The 15,346-nt window shown below is 48.0% G+C and overlaps 1 long non-coding RNA gene across 1 annotated transcript; it reads left to right on the top strand.

Moving 5' to 3' along the window:
- Positions 1–6,084: 6,084 nt before the first annotated feature.
- On the top strand, positions 6,085–13,465 carry LOC102499620 (uncharacterized). The gene is made up of 3 exons (XR_335272.3): positions 6,085–6,366; positions 12,800–12,916; positions 13,132–13,465. It is a non-coding gene; the product is annotated as an uncharacterized LOC102499620 (long non-coding RNA).
- Positions 13,466–15,346: the final 1,881 nt, after the last annotated feature.

The following is a 15,346-nucleotide window of genomic DNA, read 5'->3' as shown; positions in this document are numbered from 1 at the left end:
AGCGTCGCGGCCTCCGAGGTCACTGCTTCTCCCCGCCCACGGCTCCCCCAGGAACGACCCTTCGCCTCCATGGAGAGGTGTGGAAACCACCCTCTACTCCTGGGACCTGTCCCCCGGAGTGACCTTCCTCAGACCACTGCCCGCAAGGCGGAGCAGACTGCCACTTCCACGGCTAAGCCCTCGGTTCACCTAAGGCAGCTTCTGGGACGCAGGTTCCGTCGTAAATTCCTGGACTCCCAAGCTCTGGTCTGGAACAAAGGTGCCAGTGTAAACCTGAGAGCCAGGACTCCTGGGAAAGCCGCAGGCTGCCAGCAGAGCTTCTTCCCGAGTGGAAAAAGTGAGCGTTTTCACTCCTGTGCAAGAAACAAGCTCCTGCGCTAGTTGGCCTTGAGCGGAGTGTGATCAGATTTCAGGGGAGGACAGATTTAACTAACCCACGTGGGTGAGGCCCAGCCACCACCATTCCCGGGCATGTGCGCAGCGGGGTGGCTGAGGCCAGGCAGGGCTGGAACCTGGGGCCTGGTTTCCCTGTGACTATTCGCTCACTTCAGTCACCTGCAGAAACAGCTCTGCTCCCAGACCCAGAACTGCTGCGCTCGGAAGTTGCCGGTCGGGTGAGGGTTTATGCTGGAAGCGTAGGTATTGAAATAGCATTAGTCTGAGAGCATGCCACGGTTTTCCTATTTCCCCAAACGGATTCCCAAAAAGCTATTTTGAGCTAGGTAAGTTGTTGGGTTACTTTTGCCATGCCATGTCCTTTCTGTGAAGAGGAGTTTGAGTAAAAGAATTGCTGCTAATCAAAATGTATAATTAAATTAAGATGCTATTTAGCGTCTCCAATTAACTAGTGTTTGTAACAGCATAAGTGCCGGTGAAGACAGAATGAAAAGGGCCCCTCATATTCTCTTAGTCAAAGTAGAAATAGCCTCTATATTTTTTTAAAAATAATGTTGAAGATATGTTTCAAGACTCTTATTTCATGATTCAAGTTCAAGAAATCAATTTCAAGTGAATAATATAAAAGGCACAGATCATACTTTTATCCACATACATGTTCACACAGGAAGTAATGCAAATCGAACTGCCTTTCAACAGTAGAGAATAAGCCAAATCTCTGTTATGTATCCACATGATTCAACTGCTCGTAACCTTGAAAACAGCACTCAAGGGGTCAGCAGGTGGCGTAGTGCTTATAGTGCTGGACTCTCTCATGGCCAACCATGGTTTGAGTTCCAGACCCAGCAACTTGAAACTCACACCAGGTGCATGTGTGTGTGTGTGCGTGCGTGTGTGTGTGTGTGTGTGTGTATGTGCACGCACGCATGCATGCTTGCATGCCCCAAATCCTGAGAGGACAGTGCAGTAGAACGGATTGCAAGAGGAGAAAGGAGAAGAGATTGTGGCATGGCCATCAGGTGGGGGGTGTGATTTCTTACTTTCTCTCTCTCTCTCTGTCACCAGTGGGTGCACATACCCTTTAGCAAAAATCTCTCCCTAAAAAAAAAAAAAAAAAAAAAAAAAAAAGGACTCAAAATTGTTCATTCAATCTACACATAGTAAAAATATCAATCAATAGTGATAAATAATGAGTTTAATATGTGCTAAAAGTGGAACTTTATGTCAGAAGGGAAAGAATGGTTATATTGATAGTAGATACATACAAAAATTCTTACACTTTTTCCAGAGAAATTAAAGGACCAAAGTGACTCCATTTTCTTTACAGGGCAACTCCATCTTGTTAAATCTACCTCGCTGAGAATCGGAACAATTTCAAGGAGGCGAGCCGATCATGTGAGAGAAGGTCAGAAGACCATCACCCCACCGGGGCTGACCAATGATAAAAAAGAAAGAAAAGAAAATACCAGAGACCTGAAGTAACTTTCTTGCCAATCAGTAAAAGACAACTATATTTTTTGAAATCTACAGCCAATGTGTAGCAGCCTGAGTGCATTCCTCAGCACCCCTCGACCTTCCCCCAACAGCCAACTAAACCCAGCCCAACTAAGGCCGGGGCTCTCAACTCTGACCCTCTGTGTCGGTGAGGATTGGAAATCTTGGCTCGAGCCCGAATAAAAGCGACCCTTGTGTGCTTGCATCAGAATCAGCTCTTTGGTGATCTTTTGGGAATTTCGCAACCAGGGCACAACAAAATAATACATACACACACGTACACCACACATTTAAGTCTACGTGTGCATACACAAATGCCTACTTATTAATTTAAAAAAAACATTTTTTTAAAACTTTATAATACTGGGAATCTGGAACCAGCAGTTAGTGTAATGGCTATGTCGCTGGACTCCCATGTAGTCGACCGCGGTTCGAGTCCTGGACCTGGTGGCTTAAACTCTCACCGGGCACATGTGCGTGCATGCTCAAGATCCCAAGAGGAGAATGGAGGAGAAGGGATTGTGGCGTGGCCATCCCCCCCGGGGGGTGATCTCTCGCTTTCTGTCTCTGTTTCTCTCTGTCTGTCTGGCGAGTGCACACGCCCTATAACAAAAATCTCTCCAAAAAAAAAAAAAAAAAACTTTGTAATACTGGGAATCTCAGTAATAGTCCTGCAAAGAAGACAGTAATACCTAATTGCCACAAATAACTCAACAATTTGTCTACATATAAAATATATGTATATGTATAGTTGTCTCTTAAATGTCAAACAATACTAAAAAGTTAAAAATAACCAGGAGGCAATATGCTTTAATATACAGACGGCATTTTTCAGATAGGTAAGAGACAAGAGCACACTATTCCTAATATATAAACAATTTCTACATACCAAGAAGGAAAAAGCAATCTAACAAAAATTTACAATAGAAGCATGCAAAAATAATACACAGAAAAAGTAAAAAGTATGAGCAATTATGTACATGTAAGAAAGAAAAATGAACTTCATTTAAAGTAAATACGCTTTTTTTAAAGTTGCAGTTTTCTATCACAGTGACATATAGATGGTGGCTGATTTACACGATTGAAAACGTGAAGAAAAAGCGCTTTTGTACGTGATCTCGAGAAGTCTTATTTGGCACAACTTTTCTAAGAGCGATATGTTAATTCCTGTCTAATAGAGGTAGAATTTAAAAATTTCAATGTATTTAACTGCAATTCCCCTTTTATAAAATTATATTTTCCTAAATATTCCTTGAAGTATGCAAAAATGTTATGTATATTTAATATAGTGCTACTTGTAATAACTAAAGGTTAATGAAATTAAATGTCTAAGAACAGGGAAATGATTAAACAAATAATGATATATATTTGCATACTTTTATATGCAGATGATGAGAGAGCGGTTGCTATGGCAATGCTAGCTACCTAAGGAGTAAACCCCATCATCTCAGTGGACCAATGCCCGGACGGCTGTCTCTCTTACAGGTCCAGGTGGCTGGTATTTCTGCTGGGCAAGAGGCTTTGCTCAGAGTGATGAAGGCTGCTTCCCATCCTGTGGGTCCTTCATCCTTGAAGATCTCTGAGCCTCTGCATTCAGCCACTGGAGGTGGGAGGAGCCTAAAGGTACGCACGTGGTTGGACCTGGGCTGGACAGATGGGGCCTACATTATGCCCGCTTGCTTCCCGTGGGCTCCTTCCAGTGCCCAAGCCTGCATGGGTGGTGGTTCACTGTGCCCAGGTTTGCTGAGCAGTGAGCAGTCCCTGGAGGAAGACATCAGTCCCTTCCCTGTGCTGTGCTCTAGTAGAAGAAGAAGAAAAGGACAGGTTTCCCCGCCTCCAGCCTCCTGTAAGTATCACTCTGCTTTCTGCACTCAGGGCTTCCTTGCCCACGGGAATCAGCTGTTTCTTTAGGTTTCGGAAGGTTTCCGGAAGCACACTGTCAGGGTATTAGGTTGCATAAGCCCAGGGCTTTCACAGAAGCTCAGGGGAACATGTCGGCAAGCCTCTCACTGAGGTGGATCTTCGAATCAATCCAGGTGGGGGTGCCGAATCTCACTGAATGTGAAAAGAACTCACATAGAAAGTAACAGTCATGAAATGCGTCACCCTGGGTGTAACAGTGCAGTAGGGAAACAAGGTTAAGCTCTTATCAATGTGGAGCAGAGATCTGAAAGTAGCTGGGAGCAAGCCCCCGCCCGAGTCTTCCACCCGCTCATGAACCAGAACCGGTGAGGGGAGTGAGCGGCAGGATTCTTCCCCCCTCAACATTGGTAGTAGATATCTTCCACATAAAAATATCCCCTGGATAAAATACATCATGTTTTGTAAGCATTTTGCCAAACTTACATTGTTGTCCCATTCATGTTTGAAAACATGGTGGCCCAGAGGGCTGGGTGGTGGCTGGTCTGTGATTCAGAGTCCCACAGGGCCGACTCCTGGGCAGGTTTCCGGTTCATATCCTGAACACGTGCCTGCCATCCCCGGGGGTGCTGAGGCCAGGAGTGGGCAGCGGTGAGATCCTGCTAGGGGTGCTTTCTCATTCTGACTCTGTGACTCTGTTCCTCATGGAAGAACAATAAACTTAAAAACAGAAAGGCCTGAAATGATACATTCAGAATGCACAGGATCTGTTCTTACAGTTGTTGGACTCAGAAGTCACGTCTTACCATTTTTAAGCTGAGATACATCTTATAAGCCTGTGTATGTCAGGTAAAGTGATACCTGTTTTCCCTTTTCGCTTTTCTTTTTTCCTTTTCCCAGAAAGCACTATTACAATAATGATGTCTCCCACAATCGACAAAAATCTTAGAACTGAGAAAACACCATGTTAAATATATTCAATGGAAAATAATGAACAAAAAATTAATCCCAGTTATTGGTGGGTGATGTGGTTAAGAGCAATTCTAGGTTTCTTTTTCCTGTCTCAATTTCATAGAATTTCAATAGAGCAAAGAAAAACTAATAAATATTATTAAATGTCTAGAGAGTATTCAAAGCAAAGCGTCTGACCAGAAATTAAATGAGATCGCAGGTTACAAACCGCTGGCAGTCACTAAATTCATCCACGTCATGGCCTGTGCTCTGGCTAGACATTCCCTGGGGAGGATGACAGAAAGAGTCACACTAATTGTACTGCCACGGAGGAGAAGGCCTCTGAGGCCCTGCTCGAATTACACTCCTCACCCCAGCGGTGTCTCAGTCTCTGAGAGGAGGCAGCACAAGCAACATGAGGAAAGCAATATACAGCACAGGCAGGGGCAGAGCCGACAGCCATGAGGCATGAGCAAATGCCCACCAGCCCATTCCAGGCTGGATGCCCAGTGCTGCTGGAGTGTTGGTGACAGCCAGGCCACTGCTTCACCAATTCCACCCGCTTCACCAATTCCAAGGGACACCACATAGGTTTTCCAAAAGTTTTCAAAAATGAGTAAGAGCAAAGCCACGTGGAGCACTCGGTGGAACCCTAAGATGCTGTGGGCTGAGTTGAGCTATTTCTCCCAGTAGCTCTATGAATGTGACATAATCGCCTCCCTTTTACAGCGGAGAAAATTCCCACAAATAATTTTCTAAAATTATGCAGTTGGTGAGTGCTATGGGCTGAGTGTGCCCATCAGTATGTGTGTATTAGGAACATTGTCCAACTGTGTTACGGTGTTGGGGTATGGGGCCTTTGGGAGGTTTTTAGGTCATAAGGACTTCGTGCTGATGGATGGATTAGAGAGGCTATAGGAAGGGGTTCCAGAAGTGGGCTCTCTCCTGGAACGTGAAGGTGCAGTGCCCTTCCCCCTCTGCCCTCCCATCTTCCACAAGGCAGGAAGCCCTCACCAGATGTCTGTGCCTTGACCTTGGACTTCCTGGCCTCCAGAACTGTGAGAAAATAAGCCGCTATTTTTTTATAAATTACCCAGTTTCAGTTATTCTGTCATCACAGCACAGACAAACTAAGACAGTGTGCAAAAGAGCTTTTCTGCAACACAGGCAACTGACTCCGTTCTCAGCACTTTCTGCTGCGTGTTGCACTTTCCCAGGACATGACTCGCCGTCATGCTTCCTGCTCCACCTCCTCCACTGTCCGTTCCCTTCAGAGAGGAGGTTGTCTTACTTCCTCACTCTGAGGCAGAGTGGGCTTAGACTACTAAAGGCCCATCCCAGTCCATTCAAGTTCAGTCCCTCACAGAGACACAATTATTTTTTCTTTCTTTCTTCATTGTTGCCCAAGACCCGAATTGAAATTCCTACTGACATCTTTGAGTGCTCTACCTGGGAAGGAGAGGGGAATGCACATCCCCCCTGTTCAGCAAAGAACCTCAGAGGGGCGTCTGTAGACAGTGCCGACTCTGCAACAGAGCAGCAGCGAGTGGCCCTGGATCAAAACCAAAGAGGAACGACAGGAGAGACGAAGCGGGAGCTCGTATGAAGAACATGCTGGGAGAAGCGGAGAAGAGCAGGCACCCACCAGGGCATCTGGGAGAGCAGGTAACGGTGGCTCACTCCTTGCCAGCACCACGAAGCTGCCTAGTCGGGAGTTCTGGGGAGGAGTAAAAGGGTTTCCTTTTAAAAAGTGAACAAACGAGGGAATAAACCTGCTAATGGGTTCACATTTTAAGAAAGTTAGATTAAAAAGTGATCATAAGAAAAGGTAAAAATGACTTAATCTTCATAAAGGTCATTTGAACACAACACTTCTAAAAGTGTTTTTTCCAGTAGCATCTACTACTCAGGAAAATATCAAAATATTACGGAAGCCTTGGAAGTGTCTTTCCCTGGATCAGGACTCATTGAACCTGAGGCGTAGAACACATCTCAGAAACGAGTGTAGTGGGGAGGGGAAAAGACAGGAAGGTGGCAGACACTTGAGGAGCGAGGAGCGGGGAGCGGGGAGCGTGGAGCCAGCCGGGGCCACCATGAGGAAGGCCTGGAAAGGAAGCAGTAGCTCCCAGGGATGAACTGTTTTGTGGTTCTTGGGAAGAAGAGAAGGCAGCACAATCCTTTCTGGGCACAGTTTAGGGAGAGGCAAAAGCAGATCCCACACAACACACCACCTTCTGTGGATTACTCGCTGCCTCCCCAACACCATGTCAAGAAGGGTTCCTGGTCTGAGGCAGGCTAGAGGAAGCGTCCCCTGGCCGGCGTAGGGAGGTGGGGAATGCGTGATGAGCTGGCCCTCCCGGACGTGGTGCTGCACCCTAGGGGAAGCCAGGCCGTCAGGCGCCAGGTGTGACCCACTTCACCTGCAATATGCGGAGAGACAAGACCCAGAGAACTCCCCTCGGAACGTCAGGGCTCATTCAGACAGCCTGCTCAGGTGTTCCTGCCCCAGAGAACAGACGAAGAGTAGTGCCTGCCGGGACGCCAGAGCACCAGCCTCGGGACGCTGGAGTGTGCCATTGCACGCCTGCCGCGACCTTGGGACACCATCCGCAGCTTACAACACAGAGGAGGGCACTGTGCACTGCGTGTCTCACAGGCCCCAGTCCGGGGCTTTGAAGATGCTCATAAAGAAGAATCTCTGGACGAGGGAGTGCTGTGACCCAGGGGAGGTGGAGGGGAGGAGGTTCACTGTGGGGCCTCAGGGCAGGTTCCAGCTGTAGACCAGCGCAGCTAGCATGTGAGGTGGAGGAACTCCCTGCAGCCGCGTGGTGGTCTGAGCCACATCGGGAGAACCTGGAGGTGATCAGAAACAACCTATGGCAGATCTTCGCACGGAAGTGAGCAAGCAGCCGGCCGGGCAGCGTTTTCCTTTTCAAGGACCTCGCTGTGCTCCGATTGTTGTCTGATTGTCTCTGCAATCCAGTCTCCTCACTGGGGAGCCTTGCCCAGGGTATCCGGAGGACAGAACCCACCACCTCTCTGCGAAGGCGCAGCTATCCAGGGAGCGCTGCCCCACTCTCTTTACTCCCCTGACCCTGGGCGTCTAGCTAGTCATTTCGCTCCTGCTTTTTCCCTGCCTCCTCCTGTTCTCGTCCCCAGGAGGCAGAGACAGTGTGACATTTTAGTGCACATCTAAAGGAAGTGGGAGAAGTCCTTCTTGAAAGGAGGGACGGTTGAACCCAGGCAGAGACACCCCAATGACCCTGAGGCATGTTCAGGAGGAAGTAGGGCATCTGAGTGTGGCATCCAGAGGCAAGGCAAAGGATGCTGGGAAATGAGGCTGGTGCGGGTCCACCGGCCTGCAAAAGCTGGCTGAGGCAGGGACAGCGCAGGTGGGCGGGCTCGGGAAGGAGTGAGTATGTGCTGGATCCAGGGATTGACTACATCACATCTTCTGAAAGAGAACAGCCTACACGCTGTTCAGTCTGTGGAAAGACATGCATTCAGTTTGTGGAAAGAACCGTCCTGCTGGGGCCAGGTGGTGGCACAGCAGTAACACAGCTAGACCCACCCAGGGGAGGTCTTGGGTTCACACCCTGGGACTCCTTGAGCACACAGCCGTGCCCCATGATCCATGCAGTGGTGGATTACAGCCTCAAGTGCCTTGGGGCTTGCCTGTCTCTGTCTGGTCCACGCAGGCTCCCCAGAACACCCCACACCATCAGCCACTTACAGTGAGGGGGACACATGGCCTCTCTGCAGGCAAGGGCGTGTTAGCTTTGAAAGTCTAGGTGCTCATGCAGTTTTCTTTGTTTCTTTTTGTTTTGTTTTACATGACCTTTAAGAAGCATTTAATTAGTTTCCCTCTACATATACAATTTTTAGCTTCTCAAATAATTATCCAGACAATTATTTGTTTTGTTTATATTAACTTTTGACTCTTCGATATAGTCTTTAACTATTATCATGAGAACAAATTTTCTTCACAGCCTCATTTCCTATCACAAATAACCAAATAGTTACTACGTCCAGAGCCTGATAAGTGAGTAGTGCTGAAAATATCTCCGAAGTTGAACTTCGTGACGGCTGGGTCACTTTGAGATTGCTGTTGTGTGTCTGTTTTCCTTTGATTCCTATTTTTTTCTTTTTTTTGGGGGGGGGGTGTTTTGTTTTGTTTTGTTTTGCTATAGGGCTCATGCGCTTGCCAGAAAGACAGAGAGAGAGACAGAGAGACAGAAAGAGAGAGATCACCCCCCATGGGGGATGGCCACGCCGCAATCCGTTCTCCTCCCGCACGCACACGCGCCCAGCATGAGTTTAAGTTACCAGGTCTGTGACTTGAACCGCGGTCGACTACATGGGAGTCCAGCGACATAGCCATTACGCTAACTGCTGGTCCCTGATTCCTATTTCTCTTACAGCCTAGTAGGACCCCTGATGCTCAGTAAATGCGTTTGTGATTTCTGGACACGTGGAAATGGGCTCCTGCCCCTCAGAAGAGCATTATTTTACTGAGGAACTGGGAAATCTACTGGGACAGTAAATGTGAAGTCAAGGGGGCCCACTGTCAAGGCCAGACATATGACATCTATGAGAAAGCCCACATCTGGAGGAGGCCGGATCCCAAGGCAGGGCAGTCCAGGGCACAGGTGGGCCTGGGAAGGGCCCTTGGTGGTTAGAAAGGGCCTGAAAAGACAGCAAATAGACCCCTCTCCACTGCACCTGCTTGAAATGGGCAGAAGCCAAGGAGGTGTGCTCAGGAGGGAGCAAGAGCCCTGGGTAGATCTGGGGACCTGCACCCCATGCTGCTTTATTATTAAACGTAGTGCCAGAGGCTGGAATGACTGGGCACCTCACCTTCTAAACAGCCTAGGCTTCTTTCCGCTCCGCGAGCTTCAGGGTACAGGTGTGCTGCAGTATGTCCAGATGGGTTCTGGCGTTCATGTGCACAATGTTCAGACAGCAGTGGGTCCATGAGAAGGGAGGGATTCGGAATGCTGTGCGGTCATTGCAGGGCAAGGGGTGACGCTTCATGGCTGTGGGACAGAAGAGGAGCAGTTACTGACACGTGCGTACAGAAATACAACCCCTCGGAACACAAAGGCAACAGCACTTCCAGCACCATGCTGGGTGGGGGCCAAGCACACTTCTGCTTTCTCTCCCATCCTCTCTGGGGCTGAGTATTTTCAAACTGCCTCCATAGTGCTGCTTCAGAGTTCCTTAAGTTGGGCTTTCTGGGCTTCAGCTTCTCTGACAGACCTCAGACCATCTGGAGAATTATGAGGGTGCAGGGCTTCAGCTGGAAAAATAAAAAGAAAAAAAGAAAGAAAAAGAAAAATACTACAGGGCACCCAGGAGGGGTTTCCGCGATCGTATACTGGCAGTACAAAAAAGTGTCCAGGGAATTGAGCTCTTTCTCAATCTATCTCCTAGGTTAACTCATCCAGGTGACCTTCAAGTGAGTGGTGTACCAAACAGCAAGAACTCTAAATCACGCCATCGTGCCACACTGTCTCCAAGGGGCAGAGTCTTTCCATTGACCTTTTTGACAAAACCTGCTCTCTCTCTCTCTCCTCTCTCTCTCTCTTTCTCTCTCTCTCTCTCTAAATTGTGCACTCATTGGAGGGAGAGAGAAACACAGTGAGAGGGAAAGTGAGAAATCCCCCTGCCCCCAGAAAGGATGGCCACGCCACAATCCCCTTCGAGGATCTTGAGCACACATGCACACACACCTGGCATGATTTTCAAGCCAGTGGATCTGGGACTCAAACCATGGTCGACCTTGTGGGAGTCCAGCAGCGTAACCACTACACCGTCTGTTGGCTGTGGCAATAACTCTAAAGAGACTTTATTGGCTCTCCCTTAGCTGTAAACTGAGACTTCTATGATAGCACTTTCTCATCTTTCTATTACATTGCATTTGGTACAGAGAAAACCTCACATTTTATATCAGTCTTTTGTATATTTGCAGTCTGCTATTTATAAAATAAATATCTTGAAATTTTCTTGGTCTGTGCTTCTTTATATCAGCAAGGCTTTTTATCTGCAAATGAGCGCAGCCGTAGTTACACTCAGCACAGGAGTGCAGGGAGGAGGAGAGGGGCTGGCTTCCATGGTGACAGAGGGCCAAGAGCAAGGGCATGTGCTTGGTCTCACCGTGCAAGCTGCTTCCTCACGACGGGCCACCTTCATCTCAAAAGACGGATCATGACAGGCCTTCAAAAAGGATTTTCATTGGTTATATTCAGGAACTGAGAAAAGTCCAATATAAAAAATAAAATAAATAAAAGATCTGAGCTAGGAATACTTTGTTTAAACCCTCACTATTCGGTATTTTGCCCATGGTGGCGTGAGAGTAGGACACCACCGAAGGGCTGCTGTGCAGTGGTGAAAATCTCCTCTTTGTCTGTCTGCAGGCCAGCCCTCCCTGGGCCATACACAAAGTGCACATGCTTGCTCCTCCTGCACAGAGGTGAAGAGACCTCCTTCCAGGTTCTTTTTCTGTTTAGGTTCTTGCCATAGGGTGAGTGTGCTCACTGGAGAGAGACAGAGAAAGGGAAGGTGAGAACCCACTCCCCGGAGGAGATGGTCACACAACAGTCCCTTCTCCTCCAGTTTCCTTTCAGATTCTCTGCACTAACACACGTGCGTCTAGAGTAATTTTGAAGCCACCAGGTCCAGGGCTTGAACTACAGTTGGCCATGTGGGAGTCCAGCATCTTAACCACTGCTCCATCTGCTGGGCCCCCTTCCAGATTAATTTATTGTGTCTTTATTTTCTCTAAAACTTAGCCTCCCCAGTGGTTCCTCACTAACCACAGTGCCAAAAAAATTTTGAGCTAACTGCGTCTTGTGGTATTCCGTTGTACATAAGCCTGTATCAGGAGGCATGAGATATATACAAGGTCTTGCTGTGTTGCCACCCTCCTGGTCAGTGTCCTGAGGATCTGGGAGCACAGGTGTACGCTGCTACACCCCAGTCTCTCAATGGTGGGCTGGGAACGGAGCTCCGGGCTCCCTGTGGCCTCAGTTTGCTGAGTAGCAGCGTCTAGCCATGGCTTGGCCAGAGAACCATCATGCCTATAGGTTGGACCTTTACCCTGTAACACCAGAGCATTTTACCTAGGGGAAGAATTGCTTTTCTTACTTTTCTGAGCCAAGACATGGAGGGCTATTGTTCTACATAATAAAATAATGGCTTTAGGGAGCTCTCCCAGCCAGTCCAGGAGGTAGTGCTGGGGGTCTCCACGGGGCCTATGGCTAGTTGACAGGGGAGGGGTCTGGAAAGGGCAAGGCCCAAGACCCGGGGTCTGGTCTGGGGTGGGGAATGGTGAGTGTGTCAGCAGCAGGGCCGCCTGCTGTGACCAGCCTCATCTGCAGTCCGGATTTGGAATGGTCCAAATTTGTCTTTCTTTAGCTGCTGCCTTCATGTGTCTCCTTTCAATGCTCACAATATCCAGGAAGCGCCCTTATCTTTTCAGTCACTTTCAGTTGTAAGTACTATCTCCTCCTTTTGGGAACCACGGTTTATTTTCAGTTCCCCAAAAACTCCCCTGCAGGCTAGATCGAAGCTTCCTGTCCTGGCCCAGTCTTTGTCCAGTTCTACCTCAGCACATCCTGTCCTGGCTCAGGTCCTTCCCGGAGGGTCAGGTGGGCCCTCGCTCTCCCCATTCTGTTCTCATCCCTGTCATAGCTCCCCCCGCGCAGGGTCCAGTAAGGGGGCTTTTTTAAAAAAATTCCCAGAGGGTGAGTATGCTCACCAGAGAGAGACAGAGAGATGCAAAGAGAGAGAGGGAGAAAGTGGTCCTAATGGGGAATGCTCAGGCTGCCATCCCTCCTCTTCCATTCTCCACCCTGTTGGGATTTAGGGCATGCACATATGCCTCGTGTGTTTCTCAGGCCACTAGGTCCGGGACCCAAGCCACATGGTCAGCCAGGTGGGTCCAGCTCCATTAGCCACCTAGCCATGGAGACGGCCCAGGTAAAATCCATTTTAACAATGTGTTTAATGTAATCATCTATACCTAAAACGGCATCATTTCTATGTATAGTATAATTAACATAAAAAGTCGGGATGTATGTTACTGTTTTCTGTGCAGTAGGTCTTCAAAGACCAGCATGTGTCTCCCACCTGTAGAACATGTTAACTCCACCAGCCAGTCTGCACGGACTCAGCAGCTGGGTGTGGCCGGTGCCTGCTCGACCACACGGCACAGGTAAGGCTTCCTATTTGATTGAATCTGCTGTATTGCAAAGTGTTCAGTTGAGGGTTATTCACTGAGTTTGGTGTCGATGAAAATGAAGGCTGATCAACCCTGAAGGGAAGGAGAGGGTGTCAGGCAGACATAGCTGTTCTCCATGGTCAATCTGGCCGTTAACATAAGACCATTCCATTCAGGCCCCTCAAAACACTCTTTTTTTTCTTTTCCAGGTGGCTCCTCTATCTATGTCATCCCTGCTAATAAACCTGCAAACCAGAGAAAAACCCCACAACTGGACTTGAATTCATTATCTTCAACTCACACATTTGACAAGCCGTTGAAGCTTGAGCACACCAGCTCTTGTTATGAATTCACACCTTCTGCTGGTCAGAAGCCCTTACATTAACCCACCCGCTGTGTGTGAAGGATGGGTGTTATTGCTGTCACACATGCAAATGTCATTAGGCTGGCTGACAGTGAGTGGAAGGCTGCTCGAAGTCCATGCAGTGTGTGATGAAGAGCCCATGTTCGAGTGCAGAGAACTGGCTAGTGCTGAAGGTTAAGGAGGGCATTTTTAGCAGAGAATGGGCTTGGATGTGCAGCTCCTGTACTGTTCATGGAATTACGTGCTGGAAGGTCGGAGCTCTTGCTCAGGCAGAGGCTGGGCCGCTCACCGGAGCGTGCAGGCGTGAGGGTTGGCTGCTTCGTGCCACTCGCCGTCTGAGACGGAGACAGCTCATGTCTCCTGTGAATGTCGCTAAATTCAGTTAGCCTTTACAGCTCCTTGGGGTGGCAGGGAGCCTAGTTTGTTAGTGCAAATGTCCAAAAGCAAGAATGAAAGATACACAGGACGTGAAGTTCCATCAGGCTCTTAGGCTGTGAGGGGCTCCGTAGGTTTGGACCATCTGCCAAGCCAGGCTGTGGCTGCAGAAGCCCCCCGACTTTATCTGCCACGTGCTCCATTTCTGGATGTAAGACTCCCTTACCTCCTGCTGGGCCGGAGGGAGAGAAGGATGACTTCAAGGAAAGCAATCCCCACACTTTGGTTGGCTTGTTTTTATTGGCACTGAGGTTACAGAGTTTTTGACACTAGGGATTTGACCGAAGCAGGAAAACGTGATGAATTCTCACATCAGATTTCCAGAGTTGGAAGCAAAAGCTTGGAGTCTAAAGCAGAACCCTTCCAACTCACATATTGTAGACTAGATGGGAATTTCCTACAGGGCCATGGAGGATGAAGATACAGCCACGTGGCAACAACTTCGTATGGGTGCGAATAACACTGAGCATACGATACGAAAATGTGAGTGTGCAAGGTTGCTTCCTAGCAGATTTTTGTACAATCCACTTACAAATGGCATGACTTCTAAAAGTAGAAAATCGAAGGCATTTCACCTGGTGAACAACTGTTTAACTATGACACATGATTGTATTCCATAAAGTTCTATGATTTCTTTCCAAGATGTGAAATCTCCAGTTCAGGAGGAAGGCTCTTAACTTGTAGATGGTTTCCTACTGATTGGTATCTCTGGGGGGACACTTACCGCTAAGCACATCCTTCCCATTGCCCTCTTGTTACCCCATAAAAACGTAGTGGGAATAGAAAAGTCGAAGGCAGTGACTTAGAATAAAATTAAATAAATCTGATTATGGATAGACAAGTTTTATAACCGTTCCCCTCTGTTGATGTCATTTTATTAAAGAATTTAATATGAAAAAAAGACCTTGTATATAATCTTATGTAATTCTCTTCCTCCGACTTGCCGTGAGAGAAAGCTGAGGCCCCGAGTGATTCTCTAAGATTGCACGGGGTTAGAGACTGGGCTGGCAGAGGAAGGACTGTAACCAGCTCTCCTGCCCATACTATTTTCCTCCCTAGTCCAACCCTAGAAAGTACAAATAGGCATGTAAGATGTCAAGCCTGGATTAACGGGAAGTGCTTTTTCATCCCGAATAGCCAGGCTGGCCTGTCTTTGATCTCAGCCAGTTTTCCCTAGACATTTGCTCTCAGTCTTGGCAGTGAACAGATCTTGCTGAAAATGCAGATCCCTCAGCGTCACCCTCAGAGGGTGTTAATGACTTGTTCTGAAACGGGACTGGGGCGTCTGCCTTTTCAATAAGCATTTCTGGTTATTCTGATGGAACTAGTACCCAGGTGAGCTCTGGAGAATCGGCGTCCAAGGTGTTGCATTCCAGGCTTTGAAATCGGCGGCTCATCTGAGTTTCCCTGAAAACGGCAGGTAGAAGCACAACTACCACCTGCAATAAAGAGGAGCGTCGAGAAGATTCCGGGCCAAGAAAAGCCACGGTGCCTTCACGACGTACCACGTGGGAATCAAGTGCTCCAGTCAAGTGGTCATTTTTTAAACTCATGTCTCAATTTTAGGCAGCTTTTTTTCTAATGAGACATTATGGGATGGCTGCTTTATGAAGCCATTTAAGATA

The sequence above is a fragment of the Tupaia chinensis genome, unplaced genomic scaffold (assembly GCF_000334495.1).
Source record: "Tupaia chinensis unplaced genomic scaffold, TupChi_1.0 Scaffold000377_1, whole genome shotgun sequence".
Classification (NCBI taxonomy): domain Eukaryota; kingdom Metazoa; phylum Chordata; class Mammalia; order Scandentia; family Tupaiidae; genus Tupaia; species Tupaia belangeri.
Note: the sequence above shows the minus strand (reverse complement) of the source record. Positions and strands in the feature narration are given on the sequence as shown.